Source organism: Trichechus manatus, unplaced genomic scaffold (assembly GCF_000243295.1).
Source record: "Trichechus manatus latirostris isolate Lorelei unplaced genomic scaffold, TriManLat1.0 scaffold00014, whole genome shotgun sequence".
In the NCBI taxonomy this organism is placed as follows: Eukaryota; Metazoa; Chordata; class Mammalia; order Sirenia; family Trichechidae; genus Trichechus; species Trichechus manatus.
The window spans coordinates 9,616,945-9,642,085 of record NW_004443950.1 but is presented as its reverse complement, the minus strand read 5'-3'; positions in this window follow the sequence as shown (position 1 = coordinate 9,642,085).

Sequence of the window (25,141 nt, the reverse complement as noted above, 5' to 3'; positions counted from 1 at the left end):
AGACTTCTAGCCTGCTGGACTGTGAGAGAATAGACTTCTCTTTGTTGAAGCCATCCACTTGCGGTGTTTCTGTTACAGCAGCACTAGATGACTAAGACAGTGAGGTCATACAATATTTGTCCTTTTGTGATAGACTTATTTTGCTCAACATAATGTCTTCAAGCCATCTGTCTTCTGAGAGCACTCTATTGTACATCCCCAGCTTGGACCTCACCTGAGTATGAATGAATGAGTGATGTCATGCTTTTCTTTGCACAGGAAAGAGACAGCAAACGCCAATGAGAGTGCCTGAAAGATTCTCACCCTCAGTCTGTTATCTCCTGCTATTCTTGCCCCTTCTTTGTGGCTAGAAAAATGTCACTTTTTGGACTAAAGTCCACAGACTGTTTTGGTTGGTATGCAGAATGTATTTTATATATAAATGTACCCCCAAGTACCCCTTTATGAACTACATTGGAATGCCACTACTGGTGCCAAGACTTCAAACAATTTTATGAAGATTTGAATTAAGAGTAGGAAATGAAAGCAGCTCATTGCAAATTGGTGTCTCTGCCTTCCCAGGAGTCAATTTCTACTTTCAAACACTTAGGAAAACCATGAGTATTACTTTTTTGGTTATTACATGTATGAGTGACACTAGAATTTCAGGTTGTGTTTTACTGAGTTTTGTGATTTAAAGCCTCAGCTATTTATTGGGGTATGCATGGTTATTTAAATTGGGAAAAATATCTGAAGAATTATCCGTCTCCTGCGAAAAGTAGATCAAATCAATTAGTATATATCAAAACACAATATGGCCAGGTTTTTGTGGGTCATGTACTAGACTGATAGAGGTGCTTCATCCTCTTTTATTATGTGTTAAACTTTTACTGGTTGTTTAGACTTGTCTTTTTCAAACTCAGGTGGTGGTATTTCCAGTGGTTTAATATATTCGTGGTTTACTGGGGTGCTGCTAAAATTCAGGTGTTAAACAGGGCACATTGTCGTGGATTGTCACTTTTAACCAACAATTATGAAGGGAAATGTTTTTTATATTAAAAGAGATATGACCATGTTATTAAGCATGCTTTTACTGATGCATAATACTTCAAGGACATTTCACGCTTGGGGTGAAACACTTAAGACTTTCTTGACACCCCACTGCCCCCAGGATTATGAGTTTGCTTTTCCCTGGAGTTAGAGCTGCATTGGTGAGAAACTTGAACAGCACGTACACTTCCGGGGATCACTTAAGTAGTCTTGTATTTCTTTCTGGTAGATTCCAAGCTTCCCCAAATGACAGAACGTATCTTACTTTATTTTGTATGCCAGTATGCAGCACAGTGTTTGGCACACAGATGGAGCTCCAGTTAAACTTGTTGACTAGGCTTGAACCAGGTGGAATACAGTGCTTTCAAAATAATTTCTAAGGCAATGACAGAATGTCTACAAACAGAGAAAGGATGTGTTTTTCTCAGGTAAAATGACTTTTCTGGTTCTCACATGGGGCAGTGGTTGGACGGACGTAAGAGATGGAATTTGAGTATCACTGTCTTGGACAAGGGGTGACAAGGCAGGTCTGCAGTTACTGTCAGAGGGTCATTAGAGCATTGCTAGGAACTTAGGGTACAGTGATTTGAGATGTACATTCCCAGGCCCAAATATGATGTGCTGATTGCAAGCAAATGGGGACCCACATCAACAATAAAATGAATAAGTCAGTCATGGTATATTCACACTACCCATCACTGAGAGGGAACAAACTACAGCTATATAGAACAATATAGATGAATCTTAAAGCTTAGAGATCATTGTGTGATTCTGTTTATGTAAAGTTAAAAAAAAAAAGGGGCAAAGCTAATGTATGATGTTAGAAGTCAGCACAATAGGTATAATAGTTGGCAGGGTAACTTGAAAGGAGCACAGTGGAACTCTGGGCACTGTAGCAATGCTGTATTTCTTTGTCTGGCTGCTGGTTATGCAGAAATATTCACTTTGTGAGCATTCATCACCTTGTACAAGTATGACCTGTGCACTTTTCTGTCTGTTACACATCAATAAAAAAAACAAAACAAAACCCAAACCAGTTGCTGTTGAATTGATTTCAACTCATGACAACCCCATGTGTTACAGAGTAGAACTGCTCCATAAGGTTTGCTTGGCTCTATTTTTTATGGCAGCAGATTGTCAGGCCTTTCTTCTGAGGTGCCACTGGGTGGGTTCAAAACACCAGCCTTTCGGATAGTAGCCAAGAGCAAACCATTTGTGCCACCCAGAGACATTTACACAGATGTAAAAAGTTAAAACAAGTCACTGAAATAAATTGTGATCACGGTCAGAGAACACTCAGGTTTGCTGGAATCTACCCAGAAGCATAGAGAAGGCATCACAGGGGAGACGGACTTGGAGAGGCACAAGGATCTGGTGATAGATGACTGGGGTTATTTCAGCTCGGTTAGGCTCAGGATCCTGAGTTTTATCGTTTTTCATCAAGCTCGAAGTATTCTGGATACCAGGCCAATAATAAGGACTAGGCTGTTAGAGGGACATATTAATGAGGAGGCTTTAAAAGTAATTTGGAATTTCCAAGGAGTGGCTGGTGAATTTGAACTGCCAACCTTTTGGTTAGCAGCCTGAGCAATTAACTGCTTTGCCACTAGGGTTCCTCCGCAGGAATCTTCATAGCAGTCCACATAACACGCACACACACAAGTCCTGTAAGGTCACTATGAGTCGGAATCAACTCGATGGCACACAATGACAACAACAATATGGAGATTCTAGAAGTTGCATTTGACCGATAATGAATTTCATCTTGCAAAAGCTTTGTTTTAACCTTTTACTCTGAATCTGGCTTAGACTGAGGTTTGGCCTAAGATAATTTACTGGTAACACAATGTTTTATTTAGAAGGATTTCTGCACCACCCTGTAAGTTATATCAATAACCCACAAGAGGTCAAGACCATAGGGGAATGGGTCTTGGACCCAAACCAAATGTGATAATCAGATGGTCAATAATAACAATGCCTTGGATGTGCTAGTAACAGCTCCATCTGACATCCATATCCCTACCCCAAATGGAAGAGGTGGGTAGAAGCGGTGGTCCCAGGGAGTGCAGGGTTAATTTAAGCATTTATTGAGTGCCTATTATATACCAGGTGTTTTTTCATATAGCCATCTGATTTTAATCCTCACATTAATATTTTGAAGTTTGTTATTTTATATCTGTTTTACAAATGAGGAGACTGGAACTAAGAGAGTGGACAGCTTTACCAGAATTGCAAAGTTAATCAATGACAGAGATGGGATTTGATCGTGGTTTTCTTTCTACCCTTCCTTACTTTCTGTCATGCGGAGGCAGCTATGATAATGTAGTCATTATATACACTTATTCTTATATTGGCGCCCTGGTGGTGCAATGGTTAATGTTCAGCTGCTAATCAAAAAGATGAGCAGTTCGAATCCACCAGCTGCTCCTTGGAAACCCTATGGGGCGGTTCTACTCTGTCCTACAGGGTCGCTATAAGTCAGAATTGACTCACTGGCAACGGGTTTGTTTTTTTTTTGTTTTTTCTTTTTATCATTATATTAGGGATGATCAAGCTGAGTTGTTAGGCTAAGTAATTTTTTTTCCAAAATCACACAGTTAGTAAGGGATAGAAATAGGATTTGAAATGAGAAAGTTATTAGAAATAAGCTGCAAGCCCTTCCCAGATTTGGGGCTATCTTTACATAAAGGTTTGTGAAACTACAGAAGTTAAGAAAGACCTGGTAGTGGGAAGCCTGCATGTGCAGAAATAAAGCAAGTATTGTGATGTCTGGCAATGCTTCTTTACAGGGGACGAAGGTTGAGGTGGTCATATTAGAGAAGACCTTGAATGACCGAGCTAAGGATTTGTTCTTAATTTGGTAGGCAATGGGGGCTTTTGAAGAACCTTGAAGAAGGTGATCAGAGCTGTGCTTTTAGAAAATCAATGCATACATTAGAAGGTGAAGCATCTGAATGTAAGCACTCTCTCAACACTACTAAAATTGGAAAGTCTTTATTGACTCTTCGCATTCCCTTGACCTTTTGCCAATATCAGTTGGGAAACCTACTGTTAAATAACATTTAATACAAGGTGTTATTTTCTTTTCTCCTGAAGGCAATTGAATGGTGAAGCTAAAATCTGAAACTACAGCATATATACAAAAGAAGACATTTTAATATTAAGTGTCTTCAGAACAGTCAGCATTTCAGAAAACTAAGATGTAAAATATTGTTTTTTTTTTGGTGACTTTTAAACTGATGAAAATGTTGCTTCCTTGTAACGAAGTGATATGTATCTAGGATTCTGCATTGAGGGCTAAGATTCTATTTCGTTTACTTACCTCCTATTCTTCTGAACAACACTAGAGGTCACTCAAAGCCCGTCTCTAATTTATTTTCACCGTTGTTCAACTTGGTTTAAATTACATCTGAATTCCTGTTGTGGACTTGCATTTCTGTTTATGAATTATACAGCTTGCCTCTCTTAACCTGATAATGCTAGTTGTAACATTCCCTGTTACACCAATAGTTAATTGACAAATTAACTTGTGTTAGTTTGCCAGATACTGGCACAAAGGAGATTTTTCTTCATCTCTTCAATGTTTGATGTCAGCGGAAGAGAGGCAGGTAGATTGGATGCAGAATGGTTCTCATTTCAGAAAATCAATGGTATAACCAAGTGTTCAGACTGCATTTCTTCAGATATCAAATGTGCAGTCATAAAATAGGCTATAGTTTTTGTTTTCAGTGAACTTTGAACATTTTTTGTAAGTCTTCTGCAGACATACACTTAAAACATTAATTTATTCTTGGATTAATTAAGTTGTTCACTCGGTTAACAATTTTTATTAAGCGCCTACTATATGCAAGAAGGAGCCCTGCTGGTGCAGTGGTTAAGAGCTTGGCTGCTAACGAAAAGGTCAGCCGTTCAAATCCACCAGCTGCTCCTTGGAAACCCCTGTCGGGCAGTTCTACTCTGTCCTGTAGGGTCGCTATGAGTCTGAACTGACTTGATGGCAACAGGTTCGGTTACGTATATGCAAGAAACTAAGCCAGGCATTGAGAACATGGAGGCGAATAATACTGAGAATGACTTTTTATTCACATTTTCCTAATCTGTTCAATGTTGTGATGCTGGGAATGGGCTCGCTTAAAGTGCTTTAAGTATAAATTTAGTAAACTAGTCAAAACCAAAAACCAGTTGCCGAAGAGTCAATTCTGACTCGTGGTGACCCATATGTTTCAGAGTAGAACAGTGCTCCATAGTGTTTTCAATGGCTGTGATCTTTTGGAAGTAGATTGCCAGGGCTTTCTTCTGAGGCACCTCTGGTGGATTCAAAAAGGGGGTAACTGATTTTCCATTCACTGTAATTTTCTTTTCCTTTTCTAACTCCAGCAGGTACACTGATGGCATCTATTCTTGGGTATCCATGTAGTCAGCAACAAAATGCCATCTGGGGGTAATTAATTTTTCCAGCCACCTGAACCTACTATAGCCTGGAAATGTTGGCCACCGAAGGACCTGCCAAAGCGGAATGTTGTCACAACCGTCACAAAGTACTTGATTAGTAAACTTTTGTTATGATCAAAGGCTGTTATCTGAACGCGCCCAGAAAGAAGCAATCGTTACTTTTCCTCTAGTTTCCTCTAGGAAAACTTCTTGCGAATGTGAACAGACCATAGCAAGTGGAAGAGGCAGCATGGCCAAGTGCAGCGAATCTCAAATTTTAGTGTGATTTAGAATCACCTGAAGGCTTTTTAAAACACATTGCTGGGCCCTATCCTCAGAGTATCTGGTTCATGAGGTCTTAGATGTAACCTGCAAATTTGCATTTCTAACAGTTTCCCAGGTGATGCTGAAGCTCTTGGTCCGGGGACCCCTCTTTATGAACCATTGGTGGATAGAGAGGAGTCCCTGGGTGGTGCAAACAGTTGAGCACTCGACTACTAACCAACAGATTGGTGGTTTAAACCCACCCAAAGATGCCTTGGAAGAAAGGCCTGGCAATCTGCATCTGAAAGGTCACAGCCTTGAAAACTCTATGGAGTGCAATTCTACACTGCACATATCGGGTTGCCATGAGTCAGAAACAACTTGAAGGCTGAAGGCAACTTTTTTTTTTTCTGGTGGATTGACCACCACATTTGGAATTGGAAGGCTCGTTTTCTAGTTTTAATTTTGCTGCAAACTAGTTTTGTGAAAATGGGCAAGTGATTTAACCTTAAGTGACATTAATATTTTATACAAGTTTGCTTATAACTCCATTATGGTTATTTCAAAAATAATTACAGTCTAGTTTTTATGAGAATTTTTCTCCCTCATTTCTCCTCCTCACTTTTTCCATCTGTCCTGGCTCCAATCTAATTTAACTGCTTGGAGTTCCCTGAAGACACTACACTCTTCCGTGATTCCTTGCTTTGTATATGCTGTGTCTTGGAACCCTCTTCTCTCATTGCTTAACTTGTTAACTCCTATTCATCCTTCATATGCCAGTTATAAGTCATAACTGAGAATCTTTCCTTACTCTACCTCCACCTCCAACTCCCCTTAATAGAGCTGGGTATTCCCTTTAAGGTCTTCTCATATTGCCTTGCACGTAATATTTATCATACCAATATAGGGCTTTTATTGGTTCGTTGATCAGCTGCTTCTCTTAGAGGGGGAGATAAAGTCTTTTTTTTTTTTTTTTTACCTATTACCTAGTGTTTTAGCACAAAGCAGATATTCACTAAGTGTTTATAGTACATGATTAAATCGATGTATGTATCTACTTTCCCTTGTACATTGTGAGTTCATAGATGAATATCTTGGTCATTTTTTCTTCTCTAATTTTTAGGAATTCATCTCTTTACACATAATAGCTCAAATTCAATACGGGTTAAATTATATAAAAAATGAAAGGGTTAGAATGAGAAGAACTTATATGTCTTTTAGTCAAAATATCTCCAGATTCTAAGTGCAATACTGACTTTGTATTTTTGCATTGTGCAGTTATTACATTGGATCTGATTTTAATAATAATATTTAACGTTTAAAAGTGCTTATGTGTCAGGGGACTGCACTGAACATATTTCAGGGATTTTTGCAATTTTTACAGCAACCTACAAGGTGAGTTTTATTTTATTCATATTTTACAGAACAAAATACTGAGGATTGATAAAGTAAGGTCACACATTTAGTGATGAATCTGGGATTCATATTCATTAAATCATTATATTAAAAACAATTTTTTGAGAAGGAGAAAACATTTAATCAATGAATTTGAGTTGCCAAACATATGCCAACATTTAATACAATATTCAGAAAATTCACTGAAAGCAGGATCTAGTGAAACGTCTTTGTCCCAGAAATAAAATGGAAACAAGTTACTCAGGGTTGTCCTAAGATAGAGTGACTTTGTGAAGCTTTTATAATATGTCACAACTTTGTGGCAGCAAAAGCAAACATATGTATTATATGTCATTAGTTCTGTGGCAGAGCTCATGCTAAGCAGGAAAGCCGACATAATTCCTGTTCTGTTGTTAGGCTGTCAAAAGCTCAGGCTAAAAGGAAGCAGTTACTATTGAATAAGCTGAGTCTTCCTTGCTCATCATGTTCCTAGAGCCCTGGTTTTCCAAGGCCAAGAGTTAGAAAAAGGATGGCTTTTACCCGTGGATGTTGCAAGCACGGGCTTACGTTTGTCTCGGTGCTTGGCATAGTTCTGGGCACTAACAGTACATCCAAACAAGAAGGACTTTCGTTCCACTCTCATTCTATCTGGAGGTTGCTTACATGGTCAGATTGCTTCTCTATGCTTCTGGGTAGATTCCAGCAATCCTGAGTGTTCTCTGACCGTGATCACAATTTATTTCAGTGACTTGTTTTAACCTTTTACGTCTGTGTAAATGTCTCTGGGTGGCACACATGGTTTGCTCTTTGTTAAAAAAAATTGGCAAAATGCGTTGATACTTCTGGCAAGTTTTGAAAGGAGCATAAAAAGAGAACCCAGAACTAGTTTTTAAGCTCATTAAGGAATTGTACTAGAACGCCAGGTTATTGGATTGTAATAGGTGAGTATAAGACTAGAGCGACATGCATTTACTATACTGGCATTCAGAATTTTTAATTTAGAGTCATTTTATTTCTTATTTCTCATTGCAGAAAATTTGAAAAATGACCTAAATAAAAAATAAAGAAGAAACCTGTACTAGCCATGACCCCCTATTTAGAAATGATCATTGTTATTTTAATCATTGTTACGTTGATATAATTCTTCCCAGTCAAAAATTCTTATTTTAGATACGACCAAAAACCTGTTGCTGTCCAGTTGATTCTGACTCATAGCAACCCTATAGGACAGAGTAGAACTGCCCCATAGGGTTTGCAAGGAGCAGCCAGTGGATTTGAACTCCTGACCTTTCGGTTAGCAGCCACGCTCTTAATCGCTTCGCCACCAGGCCTCCACGTTATAGATATGAGTAGGTGATTTTTTCTTTTTGCTAATGTTTGCTTATTGAGTGACAGGTGGGTAAACTAATATTTGTTGAATGCCTGTTATTTGCTAGACATTGAGTTGGGCATTCTATACACCTTCCCCAACCCATCAGTCCCTACACTGTTTGTTTTTAGGAAGCCACCCTCCCAGCCCCGGAGGTCAGTCTATGTGCTTTGGATACTGCCCAGAGCCTGTCTCCAGTCATTGAGAGAATGCTTTGTCTTCTACAGGCCCCAGGTGAGCAAGTCAGAAGGTTAAGGGCAGCCAGGGAAATGCTGAGATGTGTTTTTTCTAATGGAAATGAAAATGGAATAGAGACAGGCTGGAGGAAAGGGTGGAATGTATTAAAGTTATGGAAAAGAAACTTCCTTAAATTTATTTTCCTCCTAGCGCTGTGCTATGTCTGTTTTTAAATCTGCGTGTTCAAATGACTAGGCAGATTTTCCCAATTAAACCATCATTTACAATCCTGCTCATCCCAAATGTGTAAATAAGCTTCCTTCGGGTTTGTCTGACAGGCATTTGCTTTGCATCATCATTCATGTTTTGACAGTGTCACTGGAGATGAAAACAATTCTGCCATACTCCCAACTCCTTCAGAATGCCTTTTTTCCTCCTTTTATCTTTGATTCATTGGTGTAAATAAATAAAACCTGCTCTACCGTGTCCTGCTTCTCCTCCCCCCTTTCCTCTCCAATTCAGTATTTTAATTTGAAAATGGTTATTTTTAGCCTTGCTCTCTACTGTGCCTATCCTCTGTCCTCAGCGTGCAGCTGATTGCTGATAACACAGCTGGCTACAGGGGTGGCCGCGCAATCTGCAAACATTTCAGATAAGATTGATTGAAAAGTGAGCTGCAGCTGACAGAGACCCCTCTGAGGCTTAGGAAGCAGGAGCTTCTCCTCAGGGTTTGCTTTTCAGGGTGAAGTTTTTCAACCATACCTCCATGGGATGGGGGAAAAGGGCAGATATTGCAAACTATCCCTTCTTGAGTAGTCTTGGGACTCGGGTAAGCTAAGCAGTGATGATTTTACAAATAAAGACTCTGGGGTCAGAGGAAGCGCTAGTTTTGAAAGTATGTGTGAGAAAAGAGTCAGGAGGTATACCAGATGAATTATAAGCCGAGGTCCCCCATATGATAACCTGTAGGCTGTAAGTGGCTTATAGATGTATTTTGCTTGGCTTGCACAGTGATTTTCTTTAAAAATATATTATTGTTGTTATTCAATGATATACTCAATATTCAACTAAATATTCAATTATTTACTCAGTATGCAATTAATATTACATAATTATATGTAATATCTATGTTGTTGTTAGGTGCTGTCAAGTTGATTTTTGACTCATAGCCACCCCATGTGACAGGATAGAACTACCCCCATAGGGTTTTCTAGGCTGTAATCTTTATGGGAGCAAATTGTCAGATCTTTCTCCCGTGGAGCAGCTGGTGGATTCAAACTGCCGACCTTTTTGGTTGGCAGCCAGCACTTAATCATTGTGCCACCAGGTCTCTCTCTCTGTATCTATATACATCTATATACATACTGTGTGCCAAGAACTGCTCTAAGCTTTTCACAAATATCAAATAATTTACTACTTATAGCAACCCTATTATATAACCTATTGAGTGAGGTTTCAATATGGTCCCCATTTTACAGATGATGAAACTGTGGCATGTAGAGGTTAAATAACTTGTACAATGTCATATACCTTGTAAATGATATTGAAGTATTGAGAGATTTATACATATAAAACAAAAAATCAATATTTCTGGCTTCTTTTGAATATTTGGAAATTCTGCAAAATACTAGCCTGTCAATACTTAGGATGATAAATGTTCCCATTAGATAGCATATGCATGCTACAGCTTAGTAGACTTTTCATGTATTCCTATTCTCTGTAACTGGCCACCTTTTAAAATTTCTATTATTTTCCCTGCCCATGTAGGTAGTTGAGAAAATAACATCTGAGATAAATCCAGATGTTTTCAAATGTGGGAAATAAGGTTTAGCAACAGGAAGGGCTGGAAGATGACAATGGAGGATGGAGGGGAGTCTTGAGAGACTGCTTGGAGCCCGCTGTTCCAAAACACCTACCTGGGCAGTGATTACAGTGACTCATTTATTCAACAACATGTAGTAGGTGACGAAAATTGAGTTAAAACTAAGGACACAACTATGGGTGAAAACCACCCAGAACTTCAAGTCTACTGGAGGACCATGCTGGTAATGACTGACCACACTGTCACACCTTGTAACAAGGGGCGGCATTGAACGTTGTTTGGTCTGAAGAATCAGATCTGAGGAGGTGACTTTTGTTATAAGAGCATGAGTAGAAGTTTACTTGATAGGGATAGGTCATCACTTACGGTTGTGACGATTATGCCTTAAAACCTAGTTTTCCTGAGAAAATCTAGCACTAGAGAGCAGCAGGTGCAAATGCTGGCGAGATCACAGCAGCTCAGAGGGAATGAGTGAAGAGCATGGATTTGGAGTGAGGAGCCTAGGGGGAGAGCAGGGCATGTTGGGGAAGACACTTACTAGCTGTGTCTATTGGTTGAGGTGTTGGTTTCTGAGCCTCAGTTTTCTTCATTTTAAATGTGCGTATGAGAAAAGTGCTTACCTCATAGTTTTGCTGCAAGATTTAATTGTGATGATGTAGGTCACATGCTTGGCAGGGAACATGACACATTGTAAGTGCTCATAAATAACTCTCATGCCATATTAAGTTTTTGTTCTACAGTTATTGGTGTTAATGATGATGATAAGGCTAATAATATATTTATTATTGTTATTAAAAATTCCACTTGGTGCTGTGGGGAGAGAAAACGTATTGTTGACATAGCCGTGCCTTATGAAGATTCAAATAGCAGAGCCATGGATGAAATAATGTGCAGTGAAATGACGGTTCGATAATGGAGCATTGAGAAGGAACAAATAAAAGGAAAAAGCAAGACACAAACAACAAAAAATCTACTCTAAAATGCTTTGACAAAATTTGTCCCTACGTTTAAAATGCAGCAAAATATTTCTCCACATCCATGAACTTTGTAATTGATTGGAGAGGTGAAGAGGTAGAATTCAAGTTCAAATAGGTGGTTGATTTTTTTTTTCCTCCTATCCAAAGTAAAAGCTAGATTCTGAGTCCAAAGCCTAATCACAATCCTCTTTCTACAGATACAACTTATTTCTTAGTGCAAATAGTCCAGCTCTGCATCGGTGTGATACCCTAAAGGAAAACAAAGTGATAACCTCCCACTAGAACAGCCCCACAGTCCTGTCAATAACTGTAATCTGGATCTGCCAGGTTTTGCCTCCTATTAACTTCTGATTTCATCGTTGAGAACAAATGTTCTTCTCCCTGTTGTCTGTCCTTGCACCCTCACTTTCTATCAGTTCTTACCTCTAGGAGACATAAGAGGGCAATGAGCTAAATGGAAACAGAACTTAAAACCAAAACCAAACCCGATTCTGACTCATAGTGACCCTATAGGACAAAGTAGAACTGCCCCATAGGGTTTCCAAGGAGTGGCTGGTGGATTTGGACTGCTGACCATTTGGTTAGCAGTTGAATGCTTAACCACTGCACCACCAAGACTCAGAAACAAGCCTTAAACACCTAAAATTTGGTTCAAAAGCCTTTATTTCTGCTCTCCTTTTCAAACATTTGGAAAACTGTAGCCTTGACTGGGATGAGATGTTCAAATGTGAGAGCCGAGGAACAATTGACCATTTTCCTTTTCCCTTCTCAGCATGCATTAGTTCTTCTACCAATAAAGGCTTCTGGAGACTCTTTGGGAATTACAACTTCTTCTCTCACAGAACATTTGGTTTCGGCAGAGCTGACCCACTCTCAGCTCCACGGGTGGGTGAATGACCATCAGATATCTAGGGCTGCAATATTTTCTTCAGGGATGGGCACATTCAGCCAATGGCAATCCAATCTGAGCTACTATTTACATGTTTACTGGAGCAATTGAAAAGAAGTTGTTATCCTTTTTGCTCTTCTTATAGTTGTTAATATGGAAGACTGGCGCTTCCAGAGGCCACTTAGAGAGATTCTGTTTGAGCATGAAACACAAAGCAAAACTAAGGCATGGGGAAAGGAGAGAGAGAGATAGAGGAAGAGGGAGAGAGATAAAATCAACTATATTATTATCCATTTCAGTTACATGATTTAACAATTTCCCCGTTTTGCTTAAGCCAGTTTGAGTAGAATTTTTATTAATTTGCAACTCAAAGAGTTGTGACTAATGTATATGTTCAGCCATCCAGGTCCCAAGCAAGGCAAATCATTTGAAGAGAGCCAAGTAAGAGCGAGATACAGGGAGGCACACAAACATCCAAGTAGATAGACTGTGCTAACATGGAGTTGATTCTGAGCCAGTAAGTATGACAAATGGCATGATGGGTCAATTTAAAGGGATGAAGTAGAGGGTGGCAGCTCTTGATAATGGCACTTCAAGGCTAGAAAGGCCCAGTCTGACAACCGATGTCACACTGTGGGTGTGTGAAAGATGAGCAACTTCAAATTCTAATCCCATCAAGCTACGTATCCCACTCTTTATTTCTCATATTCTTATATGTTATCAATAAAGGAATTGATAATTTATAGCAGTGAGTTTTTAATAACTATTTATGTCTGGAGAATCCAAGCACATGGATCCGTATTTGGCTTGGGGAGAGGGAACGTGATGACTGGTAGAAGATGAACCTAAGCACTTACGCCCTGTTAGCTCTCAAGAGTGCTGTGATTCCAGATGGTGTCAGTACCACATTATATTTACAATGAGGTTGCAATTGGTCAGGTAGGCAGGTGTTAGATAGTGTAGAGTTTGTAGACAATTGTAAGGCACTTGGAGGAAGCCACTTCTACATCCCATTATATATTCAAAGATAAAGACTCATGCCACCTCTGAGTTTTTCCCTTCCCAAGCTAAATAATACCAGTTACTCCGAACAATCATCATGTGAAATTTTTTGCCCAAAGTCCATGAGTGCAGGAATCTGTCTTATTCACAGGTTAATCTCCAGATCCTTGCATTGCACCTGGCACATATAAGGTGCTCAATACATTTTTGGGGCTGAAATTAATTTCCTTGTCATCTTTGTTAATGTGTATTTTTGCTCAGTCTGACTCTCCTTCTGCAGGATGCTGTCTTTTTTTTAATTTCAGACTCCACTCAATTCTTCTTTGTCTCTCTCCACTTCCCATATAAATGAAGAGAGAGAGTTCTGGCTTCCTCTGAAAAGAGGAACTCAGTCATGGTGGCCAGAGCCAATTGATTCATAATTAAACGAAGCATAGAATTGAGCTGGGATGCATTGTTCTGATTCAAAAGCCATCTATCCTTCCTGGCTGATGATTGTATCTCTTTTGGTGTCAGCACAATGTGGGCAGGGAGGAACTTTCTCTGCTCTGTTCCACTCCACACAGGGATAAAGCGAGATGTAAGCACAGAATGCTTTGTGATGAAGCAGGAGCTACTTGTTAGAGCAAGGGGAGAATTAGCAATAACAGGAGACTGCCCAAATGGAAAAGATGGGATCACAGACAGCCGTTCTTTTAGTAGCAGAAACTTTTCACTCCCCAAGAAGCAGGAAAGGAGCCAGCTGAGGTGATTAAACCAGTGACTGGATGAAGAGCAGTCGGAGATACAGTCAGTGTGCAGAAATGGCCCAGCAGGCTCGCTGAGCTGGGGCTAAACCTGTGGCTCTGTGAACCAGCCCACATAGTTCATTACCTGGAATCTGTCAAGAACCAGGGCTTTCATTTATTTGTGGTCATTGACACTGCTCATCAGATATCTTGCTTATACCCATTCACTCATTCAACAAATATGTATTGGCGCTCACCCTACATGCCAGATGGCCTGCTAGACAGTGAAAATTCATAGGTGATTAAGATAGCCTCTTTCACTAGAGTTGTTCTTAATTTAATGGGGGAAAATGATAAATGATACCATAATAAACTCTCAACAACCACTGGCTGTTATTTTCATGTGCTGGTCACCCAAGTGGTACCTGGGTGGTGCAAATGGTTTGCTCTTGGCTACTAAGTGAAAGGTTGGTGTTTGAACCCACCTAATGGTGCTGCAGAAGAAAGGCCTGGTGATCTGCTTCCATAAAAATTACAGCCAAGAGAATCCTATGGAGCTCAGTTCTGCCTGTAACATGTGGGGTTGCCATGAGTCAGAATTGACTCAACAGCAATGTTTTTTTTTTTTTTTCCGGTTTTGGGGACTCAGGCAAGTATTCACTATGGATTATTTCATTCAGTTGTTTTTCTCTGCTTTAGAGGTAGAATGCAACATGATTAGCATTATACAGAAAAGCAGTGGTAAAGCTGAGTTTTGAACCCATGTGGTTAAGAAGCAAGCATAAAGTACCGTAAAAACACAGGTGTGATTGACTCACCTTTTCTGGGAGCGTTCAGAGAAGTGTTACCAAATAGGCACCTTTTGACTTGGGTATTGAAGAATAACTAGGAGTTCACCTGACAGCAAAAGGTTGACAGGAGGGCATTTCAACATTTGTAATATATGAGTAGGAAGGGCCATAGGAAGTATTTCTGGATTCTTTTCCGAAACTTAGTTAAGTAATAGTTTTCATTGAACAGCCTATTTTGGTAATCTGATTTAGAGTCAGTGTATGGCTTTAGGCAGTATAGTTTTGGCTTCAGTGTGATGTTGTTCTCATTTGACGGACGTTTGTAGTAAAAGGTGAAAGGTTAAGAGGTTAGAAGGAAGGACGGGTTTGTGAAGGAATATGGGATCAACTCTCAGAATCAGGCTCGGGATTTAGAGTAGAAAAGTCATAATGGAAGTTGAACCCATAGTGATTGTCATAACCAGGATTAGGGTGTGAGCACCGGGCCATTATCATCCATCTGATATGGGATTCATAGGTGTTTTCTTTTGGTCTTAAAGGGCTTGTTCCTAGAGGAGAGAAATCGTGTAATCTCCTTTAATTTCCCTGGTTTAGATGTTCCTGATGTTGCCTTAGTGTTTATCCTCTCATTTCCTGCTCAGTGATCTCCCAGGCTTCATTCTTGCCTCCTCAAATGTTTCCCTGAGTAGCCAAAATTAAAATTCGAAAAAGCAAAGTTTTTCATGTCACTCCTTTGCTTAAAAATCCTGTAGTTTTGGGGATAAAATCCAAAACCATCAGCAAAGCATGTAAGGCTCTTGTTTGACTCTCTAGTTTTAATTGCTTTGTAACCTAGAGTCTCTCCTCCTTCCCATCCCAACACTATGCCCCAGAGTCTTTGCATATCTTGGGATATTTTTGTTCTCCCATGTCTTCCAGCACCTCCCTCATCTGGCCAACTCCTCTTTTCTTGTGGATCTCATATTAGAATCCTCTTCTTTAAGAAGGCTTTTCTGACCCCATCAAAGACTGCATGAGGGCTGCCCCTCCTCTGTGTCCCCGTAGCACCTATTTTAACATCACACAGTACTGGAAATGACCCATCCATTGGCTGGTGAGCACCCAAATGTCTGATAATTTCACGTAAAAGTCTTATCCTGCTTATGGAATAAGTATTTGATGAATTAATGCGTGGATGAATGACAAGATGAGAACTTCATTATAAATGCTATGGACCAGATTTCTAGAATGCAGTTTTGGTTTTGTGATTTATATGATACAGTCTTTGGTTTGAATTGTGTCAGGGTATGCTTCTTTGCTTTTCAGTCATTCTCCCAGTGACACCATTGTGGGGAGAGGGTCTTTACTGTGATGAAAAATTAAAGTTATAAATTTCTTTTAATATAGAATAGCCCCCCTTTTAAATTATTTTATTTGGAAATAATTTCAAACTTACAGAAAAGTGATAAGAATAGTACAAAGAATTCCTGAGAGTTTTCATCCAGATATCCCAAATGTTAACATTTTGTCACATTTGCTTTATTAGTCTCTCATATATATATAATTCTTCTCCTGAAACACTTGAAAATAATTAGATAGCTATGATGTCTCCTTAATCCTAAATATTTTAGTGTGCATTTAAAAAAAAAAAATAAAGACCTTTTCTTATATAACTATAGTACAATGATCAAAATCAGGAGATTAATATCAGCAAATGCTATTATCTAGTCTGTAGAACTTATTCAAATCAAAGTTATTTTCTAAGAAGTATTCAATATTAAAAGAAAACAAAAACATTTGGTTTGTCATTTATCCTCATGCTTATCCAAATGGGACATCATTGAATCAGGAACTTATCACTGTAGAATCAAGAGGTAAGAAAGAAGGAAGGAAGGATCAGGATTTTTCTGTTTGGACACAAGGAACTGAAGCAGGATGAATTCAGGACCCTTTCTGGAAATGAGGGGAAAGAATGAAAGAGAAAGAAGAGACAGGGAGACAGAGGGAGGGCATGAAGAAGGGAAGCAGAGGGGGAGAAGGAGAGAAAGAGGGAGAGGGAGATGGGGAGATAGAGAGAGAGAGAATATAAAGAGATTTCAGATGTTCCTGTGAGGACAGGCATTTATCCCTATTCCCCTCTGTTTACCTTCTGAAGTCCCCATTCCCTGGGTTGTGAGAAAGATCTGCTACATGCCAGACTGGGCTCTTTTTGGTGAATGAGCCAGTGTGCCTTTCCAGCCATTGCTTGGGGCGAGCGTGCACACACACACACACACACACACACACACACACACACACACACTCACTGACCTTTAAAAGTCTGTTCCCTTTTAGAAACTAAGTAAGGTTTTGCTTATCCTACTATACTAATTTGCCTTTCCAAATAATTCTCTCTTACATACTTCTTCCTACTCTGCTCCTCATAGATGACAGCTAAATGTGAATAAATACCAGTCCTCTCAAACACAAACTGACACAGTCTTCACTGTATACATAGATAAAAAGAAAAAGCAGATTGAAAATAACCTAATGAATTGGATCTGTTCCTTCTTCCTGGTGTTTAGGAATGGTTGAAATTTAGCTATCCAGGGCCACTGCGTTTGGGGCTACTGGGACTTGGTTGTTCTTCAATTCTCATTTCCCATCACAGTGATTGTGCCATCTGCTTTTTGTCACTTGTTCTTATCAGACACACCACCACAGGCCATATTGGATATGAGAAGCAGGTTGTACTGTCTAGCTAGACTCAGCCATCTCTGGGGGTTGCACCACCCGTCCTTTGCCATAAAAATGGAAGCTTCTTTCTTGGCATGTATAACCCCAGACCTGGAATATGAGAATAGCACATTGAGAAATATGGGGAAAGAGGGCCGAATTGATGCCTTTGTCTGGAGAGCAATCATTTGCCTATGTGTTCTGCAATTATTCACAATTTTCAGCTATATGATCTTGGTCTGTTTAGGAACACAATACTCTTAGCTATAACTATATCTAAATGTAAGTCTATCCTCTAAAAAATATGAAGATTGATAGCCATAAGTAGTAATCAGGTAAGAATCAGCCTTTTTGTGTTTGATAAAAATATTATCTGGCTCAATGATTACATCTCTGGTCCAGTGGGTAATATAATTGCTTGGCACTAGATACTTTTATCAGATAACTTTTTAGCTTGAAAAGAAATTAAAGATGAACTACTCCAATCCCTTCTAGATTCTTCTACCAATGTGCCTCAGTTTACTCATCTGTGGCCCCCTTCCTTTCAGGCGTTGTCAACTTTCACATGGCAGAGAAGCATCTGGCCTTTGGTCCTGAACCCATGGAGGAATTTGGTGTTCCGTGGAAGGTGTTCGTTTTATCCTGCTTAAAGGAATGATTATTTTCCATGACCTTCCAACCACAAAAAAGATTCTAAATATAAGATGTCCTTCTGTGTGTCAGAGGTAGAGAGTGTTAGCAAAGACAGGGAATAGAAATGGAGTGGGTAGTGGACCTGGAGCTCTCACGCCATGGAATTGATCTTGAGTAGCCTTCTATCTAGTTTGACTGTGGGGGGTCATTGCTGGAATGACCTAGAGCTGCTGAGATTCTACTTTGTGCTGGGACTAAGACCACAAGGAGAGTTTTTATTATAATTCTTTTCTTCTGTAATAATGAAAATAAAATATTAAGAGCTCTTCATTACAGGCCTTAGGGAAATACGCAAATATGTTACCACTTTCTAAAATGTGCCCTGATTAAATATCTCATTTCTTTTCTTCCATAATCATGAGCTAATAGACCAGCTAGCTGATTGTGCTAAATGGATTCCAGCAAGTCTTACTGTCTTGTTCCATCAGGAGGGAATACTTATTTCTCCATTGTGTCATCTTTGTCTACAAAGGATAACTCATTCCTACTATTCAAAGTAAATTTCCTAAAAAAGAGGATAAGACATAAAAATCAAAGCTCTATTTCTGAATTATATAAATATATATATATATGTGTGTATAGATATGAACATAAATATGCATTGACCCATATGTTGAAAGCAGTTTTTCTGGATGGGGAGATTCAGGACATTTTTTTTTTTTACATCCTTTACAATGCTTTTCTTTCTTTTTTTTAAACAAAGTTTTATAATAATCGTGTGCATTTTTATGAACAGAAATAAGCAAACATTATAAAAATTTAGCACTAATTCCTGAATTACTAGTATAATGTGGTTTGTTTTAAACCCTCAAATGCCTATTATATCATGTACCTGGATAGAAGAATTCAGTTAAACAAATAACGATGGAATACCTATTGTATTCCAAGACTGAGGTCTGGATTTATAAAGATGAATAAGTTATGGAAGCTTATAGTTAAGTTGGGAAGACTCTGTTATGTTTGTATGTTTGTGTCTTGTTTCATGCAATAATAGATGAGGTTCTGGAGATGGAGAAATTACCTCTATTTAGAACAAGCGGGAAAGGTCTCTCAGGATAGCCTGAGCAGGATTTTGAAGGATGAATACACGTTTCCTATGCAGAAAAGGTGAAGGTGGTTATTCCAGGTGCAGGAACAGCATTCGCAACAGAAGGGAAGCTTAGTACTGCATCAGGTACGAGGGCAAATGGAAGTACCATTGGATTGCTGGAGTATAGAGGCGTCGAGCAGCACGAGAGCAAAAAGATCAGGATTGTTCAGACATAAAGATCCCTGAAGACTAGTCAACAAACTTGCCCTTTATCTTATAGGAAATGGCAAAGCCTTAAAGGGGAGCAAGAAAAATAAAAGAAAAAAGCAGTTAGTTAAACGAAAACCCTGTGGATCACAGTGGTCCCATCCATAGCCCATCATGAGGATGGTGCAGGACTGGCCAGCATTTTGTTCCATTGTGTATGCGGTTGCATGAGTCAGGGGCTGACTCGACAGCAGCTAAAATCAACAACAACAAGAAGTCACTCCTAAGACCTGAGCTTCCTCCTGTCTAGAGCCTTACTACTTAGCCACAGGAACATGAGTGATCATACCTCAGAAGATGTCTGCCAGCATTCATTAAGACCAATGCTTAATCTCAACTGACAGCATCAATGTCAAAATCAGAGCATGGAGCTGGCAGTATTTCAGCAAAGGAGTCTTTGGAGCTTCCATGAACTGGTTCAATAAACAATCTTGCTGTGAAACACAGAGCTTGGTATTTAGAAGGGTTTTAGCTGGCACATCCGTAAAGCCAAGTGTCCTGTCCACTGACTAATTTCACTGTGAAATGTTGAAATACAGCTCTCAGCTCCAAGAAAGCATGTAGGCTTCTATTTGCATGCAAATAGCTGCCATTCATGTGTGAACTACAGCAGGTAATGACTCTGCCAGATGGAATAATTTGGGGTAGGGCCATCCTCTTGCTAAAGGCCACAGGTATTCACACTGCTGCCGTGAGTGTTGCTCATTCCTGTTTTCCACATCACCCCCTGGGGAATAATCATTTTAATAATGGGCGTCAAGGAAAGAAAATTCCATTCTACCCTGTCATCATCTAGCAAACAAAATACTACTAATTAGTGTAATACTGAGCTAATGTAGTATTTGATGCAATTAGTAAATTGAGTCATAGATATTGAGAGGGATAACAGGACATGGTAAATTGATAGATTAAGAAAACTCCCTTGGATTTTGAAAGGGTACGGATTACATGAGTTTTCATAGGAAAACCCATTATGATCTCAACTCAGGAGGCAGTACTGTGTAGTGGTTAGGGAATGTGTGTCCCTGAATCAGAATGATTGGGTTTAAACCTGAGCTCCACTCTGACTAGCCGGGAGACTTTGAGTGTGTCATTTAAACTTCGTAAGTGTCAACTTTCTCATTTGGAGAGTGAGATAATAAATTATTGAATTTAATCCTCACATGAACATATGAGTTAGATTTGATTTAAGGAGTTAAGACCAAGGCCTAGGTTAGTATTTCTTTCTCTCTCTCCCTTTATTAAAAAGTCTTACCCAGAAGCTAAATATGTGACAAAGAAAAGGGAGTTCACCTGCAGTGGAAGCCAGGGACGTGCCTGCTCTTTCTATTCCCCCAGTTGCCTCTTCTCCAAAGGTCCTTGAGCCACATCTGCAAACTCCCTAGGGCTTCAACAAGCACATGGGAAATCACCAGATCTATGTTTAAGAAGGAGTCCCTGGGTGGTGCAACTGATTAACAATTAACGCACTTGGCTGCTAACAGAAAGATTGCAGGTTTAAGTCCACCTAGAGGTTCCTCGGAAGAAAGACTTGGTGACCTACTTCCAAAAAGTCAGCCATCGAAAACCCTATGGAGCGCAGTTCTACTTTGACACACTTGGGGTCACCATGAGTTGGAATTGACTCCACGGCAACCGGTTATGTTTAAGAAAGTTCACTAGCAGCTCTATGGAGAAAGAAGGAAGCCCAAACAGAAGTCTGTTGCAGTAGTAGAAGGGAGAGGTGATGAGGGCTTGCATTAAGGTTATGGTGATGGACATAAAGAAGAGGAACAGTTGCAAAGTCATACCTGAGGTGTAGTCAGTATGACGTGACTTCTTAAATATATGGTGTGAGGGAAGTGGGTGGGGGTACCAAGGTTGTCTGGAGTTTTCTAGTCAGTTTATATTGATTAGGACATTATAGGCAACACTAGGAAACAAAAATGAGAGAACCATATCTCCCTATTCCAGAACATGGGACCAAATGCTGGATACATAGAAGGCAGTCCCCAAGAATGGTACTTGGGAAGATAAAGGGAATGATGCATGAGCATCTGCAATGGAAAGCAGTCTCAGCAACCAAACATGAACCTCCAAAGTAAGGACTCAGAATGAAGCACTCTAAAATCTTGATGGTTTGGAAGGGGTGAAGAGAACTTGTTCAGCAGATTCCATAATCCTGTGGACTGGGTTGAGTGCAGGTTGCTTGTGGGCAGGCATAGGCAAAGTTTGAAACATGAAAGAGATCAATTTAGAATGGGTAACGAAAAAGATATGACTTCCCAAAACTCACAGATAGATTTTAGAATTTACCAAAGCACATATATTTCAACTGAAAAAGATTTAAGAACTTAATGGATACTAGATACATAAAGGGATTTACTAAAAGAATAGAAAATATCTCATGTCACCATAACCCACTTTCCCAAACACATCAACACACACATGTTGATTGTGCTTGATATGACAGGTAGCTCACATATGAGCCACTCCTTCAGAATGTCTTAGCAGCCTATCCCTGCCAACTAATTTGCATTCCTCTCATCCAATATATCAGCAAAACCTATCGGCTCTACCTTCAAAATGTCTTCTGAGTCTATACAGGCTGTTTCTGTCTCTGCTGTCCTTGTTATCATCTTTTCCTGGATCAATAAAATGGCTTACCTATTTCTACTTTTGTGACTTTACCCACATCCTGCACCCAACCAATTCCATTTTTCAAAGAGCAGCTAGAGTGAGCTTTTAAAAATGTAAATCTGATCCTGTTACTCCCCTTCTCAAAATCTTCATTGCCTTCCCATTTCTTGTCTTAGCCTTCAACATTTGGCCCTTGCCTATTTATTAACCTTAATTCCTACCACTTTTGCGACCACGACTACCTGCATATCCCATTACTCCACTCTGGCTACACTGGCTTTCTTGCTACTCCTGAAACATGCAAGCTCTGTCCCTGTTCAGGGCCTTTGTGCCTGCTTTTCCCTCTGTATGGAATGTGATTTTCCTAAATCTGTAGTTGGCTCCCTCCCTCACTTCTTTAAATCTCCAACCAAATGTCATCTACTAAGAGGCCTTCCTAAGGAGCCCTGGTGACTCAACCGTTAAGCACTTGGCTGCTAACTGAAAGGTTGAACCCACCCAGAGGCATCTGGGAGAAAGACCTGGCGATCTGTTTCCATAAAGATTATAGCCAAGAAAACCCTAAGGGGCAGTTCTGCTTTGTCACATGGAGTCACTATGGATGGGAATCGACCTGATAGTACCCAACAACAATGAGAGGCCTTTCTAAAATAGCCCTATTGCCTATTCCAATTCACTCCCTAACCCATTCATGATTCTTCATAGTAATTATGTACTCTGGAAATTGTATTATATTTACATTTGTGTGCCTTCCTCGTTAGAATGTAACTTTCTGAAGATAAGAGCTTTAGTTTTTCTTGGTCGTGGCTGACTCATCAGGGCTGCATATGATGTCTGGCACATAGTGAATATTTAATATGAACTTATTTTTTTGATAATATCTTGACACATGAATCAGATGCCTGTCTTTTCCCTTTGACAGTTCTCCTGGCTCTTGCTGGAATATCTGCTGGTTCTCTAAGCTGTACCAGACCAGAAACTTCTCACCGTAGACTCAGGGAACATGACTTTTCCAGTGCAGAGGAGAACTTGACACTTGTCCAGGAGTTGGAGCATCTGAAAAAGTGATTTATTTTTGGAGAACATCATGAAATATGAATGAATTAAATATGAAATAATAGCACATATAAATGTGTGGAAAATCAGATACTATCATATATAGTGATAGCAGATACTAAAGTATTTACAAATAATTTATAAGGGGAAAGGAAACTTAAATCCATGAAAATTATGTTCGATGACTTATTACGGATTTTTAGAGAGAATTTGAGGAAAAGGGTCAACTATTCTATTACCTGTGTTTTATTGACTATGCAAAGGCATTCGATTGTGTGGATCATAATAAATTATGGATAACATCCAAAGAATAGGAATTCCAGAACACTTAATTGTGCTCATGAGGAACCTGTAGATAGAACAAGAGGCAGTTGTTCGAACAGAACAAGTGGATACTGCATGGTTTAAAATCAGGAAAGGTGCGTGTCAGGGTTGTATCCTTTCACCATACTTAATCTGTATGCTGAGCAAATAATCTGAGAAGCTGGACTATATGAAGAAGAACACGGCATCAGGATTGGAAGAAGACTCATTAACAACCTGCAATATGCAGATGACACAACCTTGCTTGCTGAAAGGAAAGAGGACTGGAAGCACCTGCTGATGAAGATCAAGGACTATAGTCTTCAGTATGATTACACCTCAGCATAAAGAAAACAAAAATCCTCACAACTGGACCTATAAGCAATATCATGATAAATGGAGAAAATATTGAAGTTGTCAAGGATTTCATTTTATTTGGATCCACAGTCAATGCGGTCAAGAAACCAATCAACATATTGCATTGGGCAAATCTGCTGCAAAAGACCTCTTTAGAGTGTTAAAAAGCAAAGATTCACTTGGAGGACTAAGGTGCGCCTGACCCAAACCATGATATTTTCAATTGCCTCATATGCATGCAAAAGGTTGACAATGAATAAGGAAGACTGAAGAAGAATTGATGCCTTTGAATTATGGTGTTGGTGAAGAGTATCGAATATACCATGGACTTCCAGAAGTCTGTCCTGGAAGAAGTGCAGCCATAGTGCTCCTTGAAAGTGAGAATGGCGAGACTTCGTGTCATGTATTTGGATATGTTATCAGCAGAGACCAGTTCCTGGAGAAGGATATCATGCTTGGTAACGGGGAGGGTCAGCGAAAAAGAGGGAGACCCGCATGGAGATAGATTGACATAGTGGCTGCAACAATGGGCTCAAACATAGCAATGATTGTGAGGATGGAGCAGGACTGGGCAGTGTTTCATTCTGTTGTACATAGGGTCGCTATGAGTCTGAACCAATTTGACGGCACCTAACAAGAACAACAACAACATTCTATTACAGTTTAAAAGTTATTCTATTAGAGTTTTAGAATTACTATATTACAATTTTTTTAAATTGTGCTTTAAGTGTAAATTTACAGATCAAGTTAGTTTTTCATACAAAAATTTATACATACATTGTTATGTGACCCTAGTTGCTCTCCCTGTAATGTGACAGCACACTCCTCCTTTCCACCCCGGATTTCCCGTGTCCATTCAACAGCCCCTGTCCCTTTTTGCCTTCTCATCTCACCTCCAGACAGGAGCTGCCCATTTAGTCTCATGTATCTGCTTGAGCTAAGAACCATTCTCTTCACGAGTATCATTTTATGTTTTATAGTCCAGTCTAATTTTTGTCTGAAGAGTTGGCTTCGGGAATGGTTTCAGTTCTGGGCTGACAGAGAGTCCGGGGACCAGGTCTTCCCACGTCCTTCCAGTCTCAGTCAGACCATTAAGTCTGGTCTTTTTACTAGAATTTGAGTTCTGCACCCCACTTTTCTCCTGCTCCGTCAGGGACTCTCTGTTGTGTTCCCTGTCAGGGTGGTCATTGGTGGTAGCTGGGCTCCATTGCCTTCTTCTGGTCTCACATTGATGGAGTCTGTGGTTTA